Raw genomic sequence first — 13,586 nt, 5'->3', positions numbered from 1 at the left:
TTCTGTCATTACTTTCCTTCATCAGTGCAACACGAAAAAAGAGGTTTAGCTAAAATGTCTTTGTGTAGGGAATAGAATGAAATTTAAGACATTAAATGTGGACTTGGAGTAATTTTTCCCTGATTTAAAAAAGTTGCACCGATGATAAAAAATTTGTGATAAAGACTTCAGTCAAATCAGTATAGCCTATATATTTTACTCTGAGAATGCCGCTTTATAACAGCATATCTGGAATTCAATTTTTTTTTAAATAAACATTAGCATACCCTTTCGATCAAATGTAGATATGAATAATAATACAATTTTGCATATAAAACAAAACAATAAAAAAGAACAAGGGGAAAAAGAGAAAACAGAGTAATCTAAAGAGAAATTCCTAACTATTATTCATAGTAAGTTAACCTTTGTCTTTTTATATATATTCTGCTTTTCCCAGAACATCACTTTTCACAATAAGATGGCATAGTAACAATTCCTCTTTAAAACCATACCTGGCATTTAAAGTCGGCATGAAATGGAAGTTGTAGTCTTTTCTTTCCTATTGTGACCTACGCTACCAAAAGTTTTGGGACACCTGCTTTTACATGCACATGAATTTTAATGACACCCCGTTCTTAATCCTTAGGGTTTAATATGGAGTTGGCCCACCTTTTGCAGCTCTTCTGGGAAGGCTTTCCACAATGTTTAGGAGTGTGTTTATGAGAATTTTGGACCATTCTTCTAGAAGCGCATTTGTGAGTTCAGGCACGGATGTTGGACGAGAAGGCCTGGCTCGCAGTCTCCGCTCTAATTCATCCCAAAGGTGTTCTATCGGGTTGAGGTCAGGACTCTGTGCAGGCCAGTCAAGTTCCTCTACACCAAACTCGCTCATCCATGTCTTTATGGACCTTGCTTTGTGCACTGGTGCGCAGTCATGTTGGAACAGGGGCCATCCCCAAACTGTTCCTACAAAGTTGGGAGCATGAAATTGTCCAAAATGTCTTGGAATGCTGAAGCATTAAGAGTTCCTTGCACTGGAACTAAGGGGCAAAACCCAACCCCTGAAAAACAACCCCACACCATAATCCCCCCTCCACCAAACATTACACTTGGCACAATGCAGTCAGGCAAGTACCGTTCTCCTGGCAACCACGAAACCCAGACTCGTCCATCGGATTGCCAGACAGAGAAGCGTGATTCGTCACTCTTGAGAACACGTCTCCACTGCTCTAGAGTCCAGTGGCGGTGTGCTTTACACCACTGCATCCGACGCTTTGCATTGCACTTAGTGATGTAAGGTTTGGATGCAGCTGCTCAGCCATGGAAACCCATTCCATAAAGCTCTGTGATTTTACGTGGCCTACCACTTCGTGGCTGAGTTGCTGTTGTTCCCAATTGCTTCCACTTTGTTGTAATACCACTAACAGTTGTCCGTGGAATATTTAGTAGTGAGGAAATTTCACAAATGAAACGGCTTCTCAGTGAAAAAATGTGGAGCGGAACTTTATTTTATCTATCGGGAATTGATTGGATGGTTGGATCCTTCTTGTTTGCTATTGGACGATCTCATGTGAGTGAAAGGATGTCTGGCCCTCGTGTCAGTAAATGCATTATCAGAGAAGAAAAGAGGGCTGCATCCGAAATTGCATACTCTCTTGAGTCGGTACTTATATTGAACAAGTAAGTACTTCACGACCGCTAAAAAAGTATGTTCTATAATATAGTATGAATGTGTGTAATATGAATGTAACCTAGACAAAATTTGCCATGTTGTCATTATCATGTGAGCGTGAGTTACGTCACTTCACCTACATTCATGAATCCTCTCCCATGGCCTCATGGGATAGTAAAGGTTTCATCATATGCAAACTTCAGAATCTCGCCAGAAGTACTAGGTCATCTATTTGCTTACTCTTACTGTGTATTCAGACATATTTTGTCTCATACTATTTTTCGCCTACTATATAGTAGAAAAGTATGCTATTTCGGAAGCAGCCGAGATGTCGCTGTAAGAAGCAGAAGTTATTCTGATTAAAGATTATAACACAAAAAAATATATTGTGCATGGATTAATTATTTATAATAAATTCTGCAATATTCCATAAAAAGGATATATAATATATATCAAAATATAATAAATTATGCATTGTAAAATGAATAAGCTAGACCCAGACTGCCAAATCATCTTTATGCCACTATATAATGTAAGTGTTCAAAGACATGACTTTTAACAAGACAGACACATAGCTGTATGCAAACAAGGAGAGGGGAATCTGGGTCTCATCACACTGATTTAGTAGCCACATCTTCATGGTGATGAATGCGTTTTGCTTGAGTGTTCTGGACTAGGTGGCAGGGAGCTAATATATCAAGTGACTGACTCCATTCCATCTGCCCCTGAAGAAGAATACCACATCAGAGTGTCCCTTGCCATACTGCACTGGGCCAACCAGGGATTATGGGTAATGAGAGATTATCACCCCTGTTGCGTTTGCCTTACCCCCACACACAGAGAAGTAAAGCGACATATTCTGCATGAGTGCTTGTCATATACTACAGCGTTAAAGACCACGTCATTAATCAGTTCAGTGTATGGAGAGTGGCACACAATGACACTCTCAGCCCTTGAAATGATCAAGTGAGGTGCTGCGCACTTAAAAAAATGGGGTCCCAGTGCATGGCAGGTCTTCTTCTGCACTGTAGTAACTACAGCCCCAGGGTTAAACTGAGGCCAGAATTATTCAACTGAGGCAAATGAATGGTATTTGCATGGGGAATTAGAATCATTAAAGGCAGAAGGGCATCGAGAGGACGAGTCCTTCATAGAGGGAAACACAGTCCTTCATGAGAAGGTCTAGACAGACTTTGTGTGCCAGCACAGCTCATGGTTTAACGGACACCTCAGTACAAGTCATGTAATTATGCATGCCATGCAAAGCCATGCAAAGATGCATGGGAATTAACCGCATTCTCTGTTAATTACTAAAAGTGCTGGCACAGCAGAGTAAAAGAACCAGCATGATTGAATCTGTGAGGTTTAGCAACAAAAATAGGTTGCTTGATAAGCCATTGTGTTACATGCGTCCTAAAATGGGACATTCAATGTGTCTAATAAGCTGTTTTTTAATGAAATCCCATTATCTTAATGGAATGACTTGATCTGTATTCTTAAGACGAACAAGTGTTTTTTTTTTTACAATTCACAATTAAACCAAAGGTATTATCTGATATCTTCAGTGACATTCAAGAAGCAAAGATAAGTGTGATTGTCTCAATCTTCGAGGTCTTTGAATTGTTTAACATGGAATTAATCACTTTTTTCCACCGCAGTGTGAGCAAATTTGTCAAAAGGGAGATATTTTAAGCATCCAATTATCTGCTGCTTGTAGGCAAATCTCAATCAGTGTTGAAGATGGTCCTGATAGAGATTTATTTAAATGAACAATAATGAAGGTGACCAATTAACATGAAAAGCCTAAGTCTGAACCTGCTCCATGGTGGTCACACCAGCTGGAATGAGCTGCCTTTTAACAGTCGCGTATGCAATTAACTTTCACATTTCTAATGCAGGGCGAGTGTGACCGTGTGATTTCTGAACCAGCTGGATTGTTTCTGAACAATTAAAAATGTGAAGAGGATCTTTGTGTCCTAGGACATGCTTGTTGATATTCCCATTAAGATCTCTGTGACATATTTCACCATTTTTCTTGGGGAAGCATTTTAAATTTCCCCAAGAAATGATGTTCTTTGATTTTGCCCGTGACACAAATTGAACCCCATTAAACCTTACGCCTCACTGATGTCGTAGAGATAACTGCTAACACTGCCTTAGGGCATGAAGGGACAGTTATGCACATGATTACCTTGTTCTGCTGAAGATATTTCTGTGTTCTCTGTCTTGTGAACCTTATAAATTACAGCACTCTAGAGAATACAAAATTCTTTACATGACTCTCTAATTCAACGCAATTTGTGGCTCATTATGTGGAAAGAAGACAGTCAAATAATGATAAGGTGGATAGACTACAAATTGGGGAAAGAGAATGTAATTTAAACAGATGCTTTACACAACAAAATGAAGATTTCATTCAACCATCATTTAAAAAATCATTCCAGATTATTAAAATGTGTCAATTAACTATAACATCACTATTCAACTGGGCTCTTCTACATTCAGAAGAGCAAGGGAACAGGAAATAAAATGCATTATAATGTTCTGCTTATTATAAGCGCATGCAGCAGTTCTGTTGTTGTTTGCCACATTAAATACTCAAAGGGATAGTTCACCCAAAAATTAAAATTCTGAAATTAATTACTCCCTCTCATGTTGTTCCAAAACCGTAAGACTTTCATGCTGCGTAACACGGGAATGAACCTTATTGGTTCTTGAGGACGCTCAAATGTGCTGTGTAACACAAGAATGAACCTCACTAGTTCTTTCTGAAGCTCAAACGTGCTGCGTAACACACGCAAATTAACCTCATTGGTTCTTGCTGAAGCTCAAACGTGCTGCGTAACACACAAGAATTAACATCATTGGTTCTTGCTGAAGCTCAAACGTGCTGCGTAACACGAGAATTAACATCATTGGTTCTTGCAGAAGCTCAAGCGTGCTGCGTAACACACAAGAATTAACATCATTGGTTCTTGCAGAAGCTCAAACATGCTGCGTAACACACAAGAATTAACATCATTGGTTCTTGCAGAAGCTCAAGCGTGCTGCGTAACACGAGAATGAACCTCATTGGTTCTTCCAGAAGCTCAAACGTGCTGCGTAACACGAGAATTAACATCATTGGTTCTTGCTGAAGCTCAAATGTGCTGCGTAACACGAGAATGAACCTCATTGGTTCTTGCTGAAGCTCAAATGTGCTGCGTAACACGAGAATTAACCTCATTGGTTCTTGCTGAAGCTCAAACGTGCTGCGTAACACGAGAATTAACATCATTGGTTCTTGCAGAAGCTCAAACGTGCTGCGTAACACGAGAATTAACATCATTGGTTCTTGCAGAAGCTCAAACGTGCTGCGTAACACAAGAATGAACCTCATTGGTTCTTGCTGAAGATCAAATGTGCTGCGTAACACAAGAATTAACCTCATTGGTTCTTGCAGAAGCTCAAACAGGCTGCGCAACACGAGGAAAAGCCTCATTGGTTCTCGCGGAAGCTCAAACGTGCTGCATAACACACAAGAATGAACCTCATTGGTTCTTGCAGAAGCTCACACAGGCTGCGCAACACGAGGAAAAGCCTCATTGGTTCTCGCGGAAGCTCAAACGTGCTGCGTAACACACAAGAATGAACCTCATTGGTTCTTGCAGAAGCTCAAGCGTGCTGCGTAACACGAGAATGAACCTCATTGGTTCTTGCTGAAGCTCACACAGGCTGCGCTACACACGAGAATGAACCTCACTGGTCACAGGTCAAGCGAACATGCTTGATCTTCCGTTTACCACAACTGATGTGTGCATTGATGAATGTTTATATGTAAAAAGCCTAAATTCAATATAGGAATATTGAATTCATTTAAAGTTGTAGTTGCGTAGACTGTCAATGGAGTGACAGAAAGCTCTCTGATTTTGTCACAAATATCTTCATTTGTGTTCCGAAGATGAACGGATGTCTTACGGGTTTGGATTGACATAAAGGGAAAGTAATTCAAATACATTTTTGGGTGAGCTGACCCATGAGCAGACCCTTTAAGCTCTTTAAAGTCGAGTGGATTCATTCATCAGCTGGAAAAATCGCTCTGAAAGTGATTCCCATGATGTCGTTCCTGGTGAGGATATTCTCATAGAATTAGAGTGCTTATTAAAAATTTATAGTTATCGTTACACAGTGCTTATAGTTATTGTCCTTGGTGTGAACAGGCCTCAACTGATGGCAACAGGAATTTTTCCTTCTGGACTGATATGATATACCCCCACTAATATGATTTTTTTTCTCGGACAGATCGCTCGAAGATACCAGCAAGATCTCCCCCATGGAGTGCTTCAGTAAGTATTAACGCAAAGCAGAGAAGCAAAGAATAAACATTTAAGAGCTCATTTCTTTCTGAGACTCTTGGGATTTATCACTTCCTGAGGGCTATGCTTCTACACAACCATCTGGAGGAGTGTTATAACAATAACCACACAGAGGAACAATTTCATTGGAATCACTTTCAGAATGATTTTTTTTTCTCCAGCTGATGATCGTGGAAAACATTGACAGCCAATCAAAATCTTCCCAGCTTCAAAGATCTTGATATTTAAAGATTACAATAACTGGGTTATAACTAGGTAGCATACTAACCCGGAACCTACCCCTAAACTTTAACGCATGTAGTTCCCTTATATTACTTGTACTTTCTTAGATTCTCTAAGTACACTGTAATTACGCATACTGTAAAATAAAGTGTAACCGACTGTTAGGTTATGGTTGGGTTGGGGTTTTGGGGTTCAGGTTAGTAGAATTATTTGACATGTTGTTGCAAAGTTACTTATTGTTACGTTTTGCTGGTGTTAGTTGTTGCAAGCACTGAGCGACAACGAAAGAAGATCCAAATGCAGTTTATTTGTAGCACAATCCAAAATCGTAGTCCATTAAACAGGCAAAAGGTCAGAGCACAGTGAATCAGTCCAAGCAAACAAACATGGAAAACAGGGAAAACGCTCAGTAATGCTGTACAGACAAGACACTTATAGTCAGGAGAATGTCTAAGTAGACCATTGAAACAAAGTGTTACCCTTTTTTGTTATCAAAACTTTTATTTTAAAGGTTTAAACATTGTATTAATTAAATGTTTAAGTGCATTTGTGGGCTTATTCTCTTTTAGCCATAGAGCTAAACACCTGGAAAATCCTGAGAACTGTGAAATGTTTTGTGAATTGACTTCTTTCTTTAAGATAAACACTAAGTGGTTTGATATGCATGAATGTAATATATATTTTTTAGGGGTTTTTTTGTAAAGCGTCAAGGGATATTTCACCTGACAAATTAAAATTCTGTCACTTACTCACACTCATACCTATAGAGAGAAATATAAATATATTTTGAGGAGGCTCTCAGCCTTCTCATCTGATGGATCATAATTGGGCATAAACTGTTAAAATAACTGATAAAATATCAAGCCTGCCCACCAGTTTGACTCTTGGGGTCATTTATATTATATTCATTATATTATATTAACAAATGTATATACAAACAGACTGTGAGATTGTCAGATTTCAGAGGAATGGGTGTAGCCCTTATCTTCAGTGTCTAACAGATTTTGATAATGAAGGTTAATCTCCATCCTCAGTACACAGCACTAACAAAGTCGCAGTGTTACTCTAATTTGCATTTAATTGAGGGTTAATGCCGCTGTTCCTCTGAACAGAAGTCTTGTCTGCAGGCAAATTCTCAAATGCAAAAGTCTTGGCTGGAGTGATTGTATTTAGATTGCACAATACATCAACCTGTATGTCTTTTGTGCCACACCTGTGACAGTTTCCACCAGTGTGGATTGTAAAGACTACTTGGCATCATGGCAGTGATGAGATGATTAAACTGTGAAATAGTGGAATTTTCAATAATAATAAGAATTCAAAAAATATATAATTCATGCAGACCAGTCTTCCTGTTATTTTATGTAGGTCACTTTTTTCTGTAGGTACATTTATATAGTGAAGTGGAAAAAACAAATTGCCCCCTTGGTTGCTGGTACTGGCATTGGCTTGGAAAAACCTCTGTTTACCACTAGTCATTAGTTTCCATTTACACGCTTAAAAAATAAATGTTGTTTAGTGGCATCTTGTAAGGTATATGCTCTGTTTTGGTTTAGTTTCATTGTGTTTTGTTTCTTTTTCCCTGTTCCTGTTTACCTTTGTGCTCTATCATTTGACCATGGCTGTGTCCACAATTGCCCCCTTAAAGGGGCACTTCAGCGCTGGGAAGATGAATGTGTATTTAAACTGTGTCATTTATGTAGTAGAAATGTGAAATTATCTTTGAATTTGGTGCCTTCTAGACTGAGAAAAGACAGAAAATGTATTTTTGTCTCATGTGGATGAAAGACTACAACTCCCAGAATGCACTTGCTTCGCTGCCCTGCTAGGCCACTTCCTACACCGCCCCCAGCTTCGTTTTGATCTTCATAATAATACAATAATTTCGTTCAGTTAGAGAATAAACACTATAGTGTGAAAAACTGTGTGAAAAAGTGTGAGTGAGCTGAACGAAAGTCACAGGACAAACGCAGCAGGAGTCAGATTTCATTCAGCACGAGAGGGAAGTAAGAGCTGAGCAGAGCTGAGGTAAGCGCGGCTGTTATTCTCAGCGCGTGCCCTGGCACGTTTTCTGATTGCATATGGAAGCTACACTTTCATAGGAATTCATTGAAAAGTTGAAACACTCACTTTGCTCTGCAGCGCTCCGGTTATGAGGCTGAGCTGAGCGCATTTACATTCTGTGTGTGAGATCTGTCCCCTATGGGCGGGTTGAAAACATGCAAAACAGCTCCCTCTACTGGCTGTAGTTTTTAGCCTCTGGCCAAAAATGCCTCAGATGATGCAAAATGACGATATTTGTGTCATCGGAGAATTTTTTCCAGAAATAAAATGCATAATTCTCTCGTCTCAGGGGGATATGAGGGGGGAAAGTACCATAATTCAAATGGGGTTTTGATACAAAGCTTAATGTTATATCCCGGAAGTTACCCTATAAATAGCGCACTACAGTATAGGGCCATTTGTAGTGGTGTCCGAAAACAAAGTGGAGGTTATCAAGTCCACTCCTTCAATCCCACAATGCACCACAATAACGAGTGTACAACTGATGTTCGCTTAACGTTAGAAAATACCCATAATGCACTGTGAGGGTCATGCATCTCGCCAGAAGATGGTGCCAACAGCTGAATCACCCATCCATCCATTTTCCAAACCGCTGGTCCAATGTGGGTACATCGTAATACATGTATAAATTCATTATAAATTGTTTAAATAAGGTTTATACATAGTTTGCTAGACATAGTTCAAGATAAATCTTTTCATTACTACTGGAACTGCCAGTTTGCTAAGTTTCAAATGATTATTAAATATAGCAAGCACAAGTGCAAAAGCGGCCCTTCTGGCGCACTCAGGCTGCATCCGAAATCGCATACTCTTTTGAGTATGTGCTTATTTTGAATAAGTAAAACTTTGCAACCACTAAAAAGGCATATTCTATATGAATGTATTCTGGATGTTCTACATTTGCTGCTATGTTGTCATTATCATGTGACCTACCAGCGTCTGTTGAGTCCCTTCACTGCCATTCATGAATCCTCTCTCCCGTGGCCTCATGAGATAGTAAAGTGTCCATCGTGCACACTTTTTCACCGGAAGTAGTAGTTGATTCGGGTACTTTTTGCCTGTATACTCTTTTATGAGTACTGTGAAATAGTGAATGAGGGCATTGGTGGTGATTTTGAACACATTATTGCGTTTAAAGTGTCAAAAACACACAAGGTTCACATAAACAATTGGTTTTGTCTTAAAGGTGCAGTGTGTAGTATTTATGAAGATATATTGACAGGAATGCAATATAATCATCACTATTTTTTCAGTGGTCTATAAAGACCTTACATAATGAACTATGTTTTTATTACCTTAGAATGAAGGCCTGTTCACACCGGGACGATTTTCGCACGCGTTTATCGCCGACGTTTAACGCCTCGGGACTAAACAATGGCCGCCAATGTGAGTGTTCACACCGACGCGCAAAACGCCAGGCGTAAAAGCGTCATTTTTAAAAAAACGCCTCGGGTTCGTTTTTTTATTTTGACGCGGCGCGTAAAAAACAGTCCGACCAATGAGATCGGCGCTTTTGTTCACGTGCCTGGAGCTGCTGAAGTGACAGTAAAACACGACTTGGTGGCGCTCAAGCACAAAACAGTCTTGCCGTGCACACATTGATACGACGAAGAAGTAGTAAGTAGACAAAGAAGAAGATGAACTGCTAATGCTGCTTGCCAGTTAGCAAAAAGTGTGTGAATGGTTTTGTCCATATACATAATATGTCTATGGTTTTGGCAAGCACGTAAATACTGTCTCTCTTCTCCTTCTGTGTGACAAGCGAGTGTCAGAGGCTTAAAGTGCCGCAGCACCATCTTGTGTACCGGGAGCGCATCTACTGAATGTGCACGTTCACTCGGCGCAGCGCCAGTGAAAATCGCTTGGGTGTGAACACTCAAGACACGCCGAAAAACGGCACGAAAAACGCTGGCGATAAGCGCGCGCGATATTCGTCCCGGTGTGTACAGGCCTTGAGCCATTTCTATCTACATACACCGCAGGTCCCGTTAGAGTGAAATCGTCATTTTGTGCCGCCATGTTTCTATAGTAGCCCTAAATGGTCAAACTGTTCTGCTCTCTCCGACGACGACATTTTGGTCCTGTGTCGGCCACCGTAGCTTCTCTATGTGCTTCGAAAGGGAGGGGTGAGCGGTGGGTGATTGCAATTCATAACCTCACCTCTAGATGCCACTAAAAATGTACACACTGCACCTTTAAGTGACTGTAAACATCTGGAAGAAATTGTGTGTGTATCATTATATTGGATCCATTGCTGTGCATTGCTGTAGTTCTTAAAGTGACAGCAGCCTAATAAGAATCAGCATACGTTTTATTCATACAGTGAAGATTATGCAGTTTTATTTTTCAGTTTTTATTTTTTCATTAATTATTCCGTTTTACTTGAATGCTGTCTTTAGGTATACCATGTGCCTGGAAATTTTAAAGCAGTTTATTTAATTTGCATCTTTCTTTTATTATACTGTATATATCCTATTAGGGTTTTTTTCTATGCTGACAATTACAGTCTTCTGCAGTAAAAAAAAAAAAAACAACGATTCAAGGAAAACAATTCAAAATAAATTTTACTTACAAAGATGGATGTGTGATATAGACAACATTATATTTTTGTACAAAAGAGAAACAATTTAGAGTTAAGCTCATTCAACAGCATTTGTAGCAATGTTGTTTTACAAAATAAAAATGAACAATAATCTTTACAAACAAATATCTTGGTTAGTGAGGCACATGCAATGCAAGTGAATGGGCCATAGGGGTCAGCCATCAAACACTGAACTGGACTAGATCCAAAAAGCAACAGTATGAACACAAAGAGGTCTGAGACCACATTCCTACTTAAAGGGATAGTTCACCCAAAAATTAAAATTACCCCATGATTTACTCACCCTCAAGTCATCCTAGCTGTATATGACCTATACAATCAGAGTTATATTTAAAAAATGTCCTGGCTCTTCCAAGCTTTATAATGGCAGTGAATGGCGGTTTCTGTTTTGAAGTCCATAAAAGTGCAACTATCAATCATAAAAGTGATCCACACGGCTCCTGTCGTACACGCGTTCACGAGAGACTGCCGTTCCAGCGTATGACATAGGACACAGATGTAGCGGAAGTTCTGGTGACAAACGCAGAAGCGATGAGGATAGAGCAAAACAAAACTTTGTTCTCGTGAGAATTAGCATATTCTCACCGGAGCGTCATACGTCATATGCTGGAAAGCCTCTCGTGAATGTGCGAACGACAATAAGTGGAAGTCCGAGATTACAGTTTGTAAAGTTTTAAAAATTTATATTTTTATTACACAAATGCATCGCTTCGCTTCAGAAGGCCTTTATTAACCCCCGGAGCCTTGTGGATCACTTTCATGATGGATAGATCCACTTTTATGGACTTCAAAACAGAAACAGCCATTCACTGCCATTATAAAGCTTAGCTTTATAACTCTGAATGTATCCGTCTGAAAGAAGAATGTAGGAGAAAGTAAAGAGTACTAGGTTATTTTTCACTTGGTTCACCTTTTGGTCCATTTAAAGGAGCATGAGTTTGGTTCTTTTAAAGAGGACACAAGTGTGAAAACACCCTAAGTTAAACATGGTTGTGTTTCGTTATCCACAATCTCCTGAATTTTAGTTTGTGGATTAAATTCAATTAAATTCACATTTATTTGTATAGCGCTTTTCACAATACATATTGTTTCAAAATAAAGACTTTCATCATGCACTTCTCTACAGTCACAACCGTGATACATCTATGGTTTTTCAAACGTTCTTCACACTAAGAAAAATAAATGATTTTAAGAAGTGTTCACTGAAAGATTCTTTGAGGAACCAAAAATGGTTCTTCTGGCATCACTGAGTGATCACAAGAGTGTAGAATTAACAAATACATAAACATCACATGTTTTGAACTCTATTGATACCGAGGAACTGAACTGTATTTGTATACATTTAAAAAGTGTTGCTCAATGGCTTGATTGGACTTTAAAAAGAAGGAAAAAGAAAAAAATATCAAATTATAACACTTTTTATTGTACTTTAATTTTCCTTAGTTCTCAAGTAAAATAGCTCCACATGGGGGATTTGAATGTGTGCCAGTGGAATTTGACAATATAGCAGTGTCTAATGAAGTACCGTGCCACAGGGTTAGACTTTGAAGTATCCTTTGTGAGCTGTGAGGCAAAGAGAGAGAACTAATTCACTACTACTGTATGTGTTTCCAGCTCAAACGCTTATTAAAAAATGATGATGTCATAGAGTTATGCTAGAATAAGTGGAACGCAGGGAGAAGAAAATCACTGTTGTGAGATTTCGTTAGGCCTGTAGGATTTACTTGGATCGACAAAAGAAGAATTCACTGCACTGTACCGAATGTGTGTGTGTGTGTGTGTGTGTGCCCTGTTATGACTGCATCAGTCTCTTCTCGGTGACTGTGCCCTAGATAAACTATATCACAACACCACTGAAATATTCACATCTCCTTCTGCATTGTGTCTAACCATCAAAGTGAACAAACCATTTGCAATGACAAGTTTAGCTCTGGGAACAGGGCTGAGCAGAGGAAATTAATAATATAATAACCATCTTGTCTTTTCTAGACTCTTCCCCGTTGCATTGGGTTGGCTTTGCCTTTGTTGCAATGTATAAATGCTCTGACACTGCTATTCTGTTCTCAAGCTGAGTACAACTTTTATGCAAAATGTTGCTTAGATATTTCAATGTCAGGAAAGTGCTTATTGGTGTATTGATGTGATAATACAGTTGATAAAATTGCTCAAATTTGACCCATTACATTATAATAGACCAGGAATACAATCACCCTTGCCATGTTTGTGAATGGAAAATGGGTCATGTGCCTTTTGTATACTTCATGAAAACGCATTATTATGATTAACTTACACCCAACTGTTATGTGTTATTGTAGTGATTTTTCATAACAACTGCAAATTCAGCAATTTTATTTTATTTTTAATATTTTAAACATAACCTCATTCTTCTCAGGTCATTAGCCTGTCCTCTACCCCTTGATTTCAACTTCTCTTTGCTGTAAAAGGCCAGTATTTGTATTTATTCTGTCGATTTAAAAGACTTGATGTTGTGTCTCCATGTTATGCATGACTCCTTTAACCAACTATCTTACTCTCCATTTCCCTTCAAATAAATAAACTGTCATTCATAATAACTTCATTAGCATCTTCTCTTTTTTATCACTTTATCTCTATTTGTTTAGTCAACCCTAATTTTTGTATAAATATTTGGTTATTGAAAAGTGTATACTTATGGAAACATCAACATTCCTTC

The sequence above is a fragment of the Gobio gobio genome, assembly GCF_949357685.1.
Source record: "Gobio gobio genome assembly, chromosome: 7".
NCBI classification, from domain to species: Eukaryota; Metazoa; Chordata; class Actinopteri; order Cypriniformes; family Gobionidae; genus Gobio; species Gobio gobio.
This window is presented reverse-complemented; position numbering follows the sequence as displayed.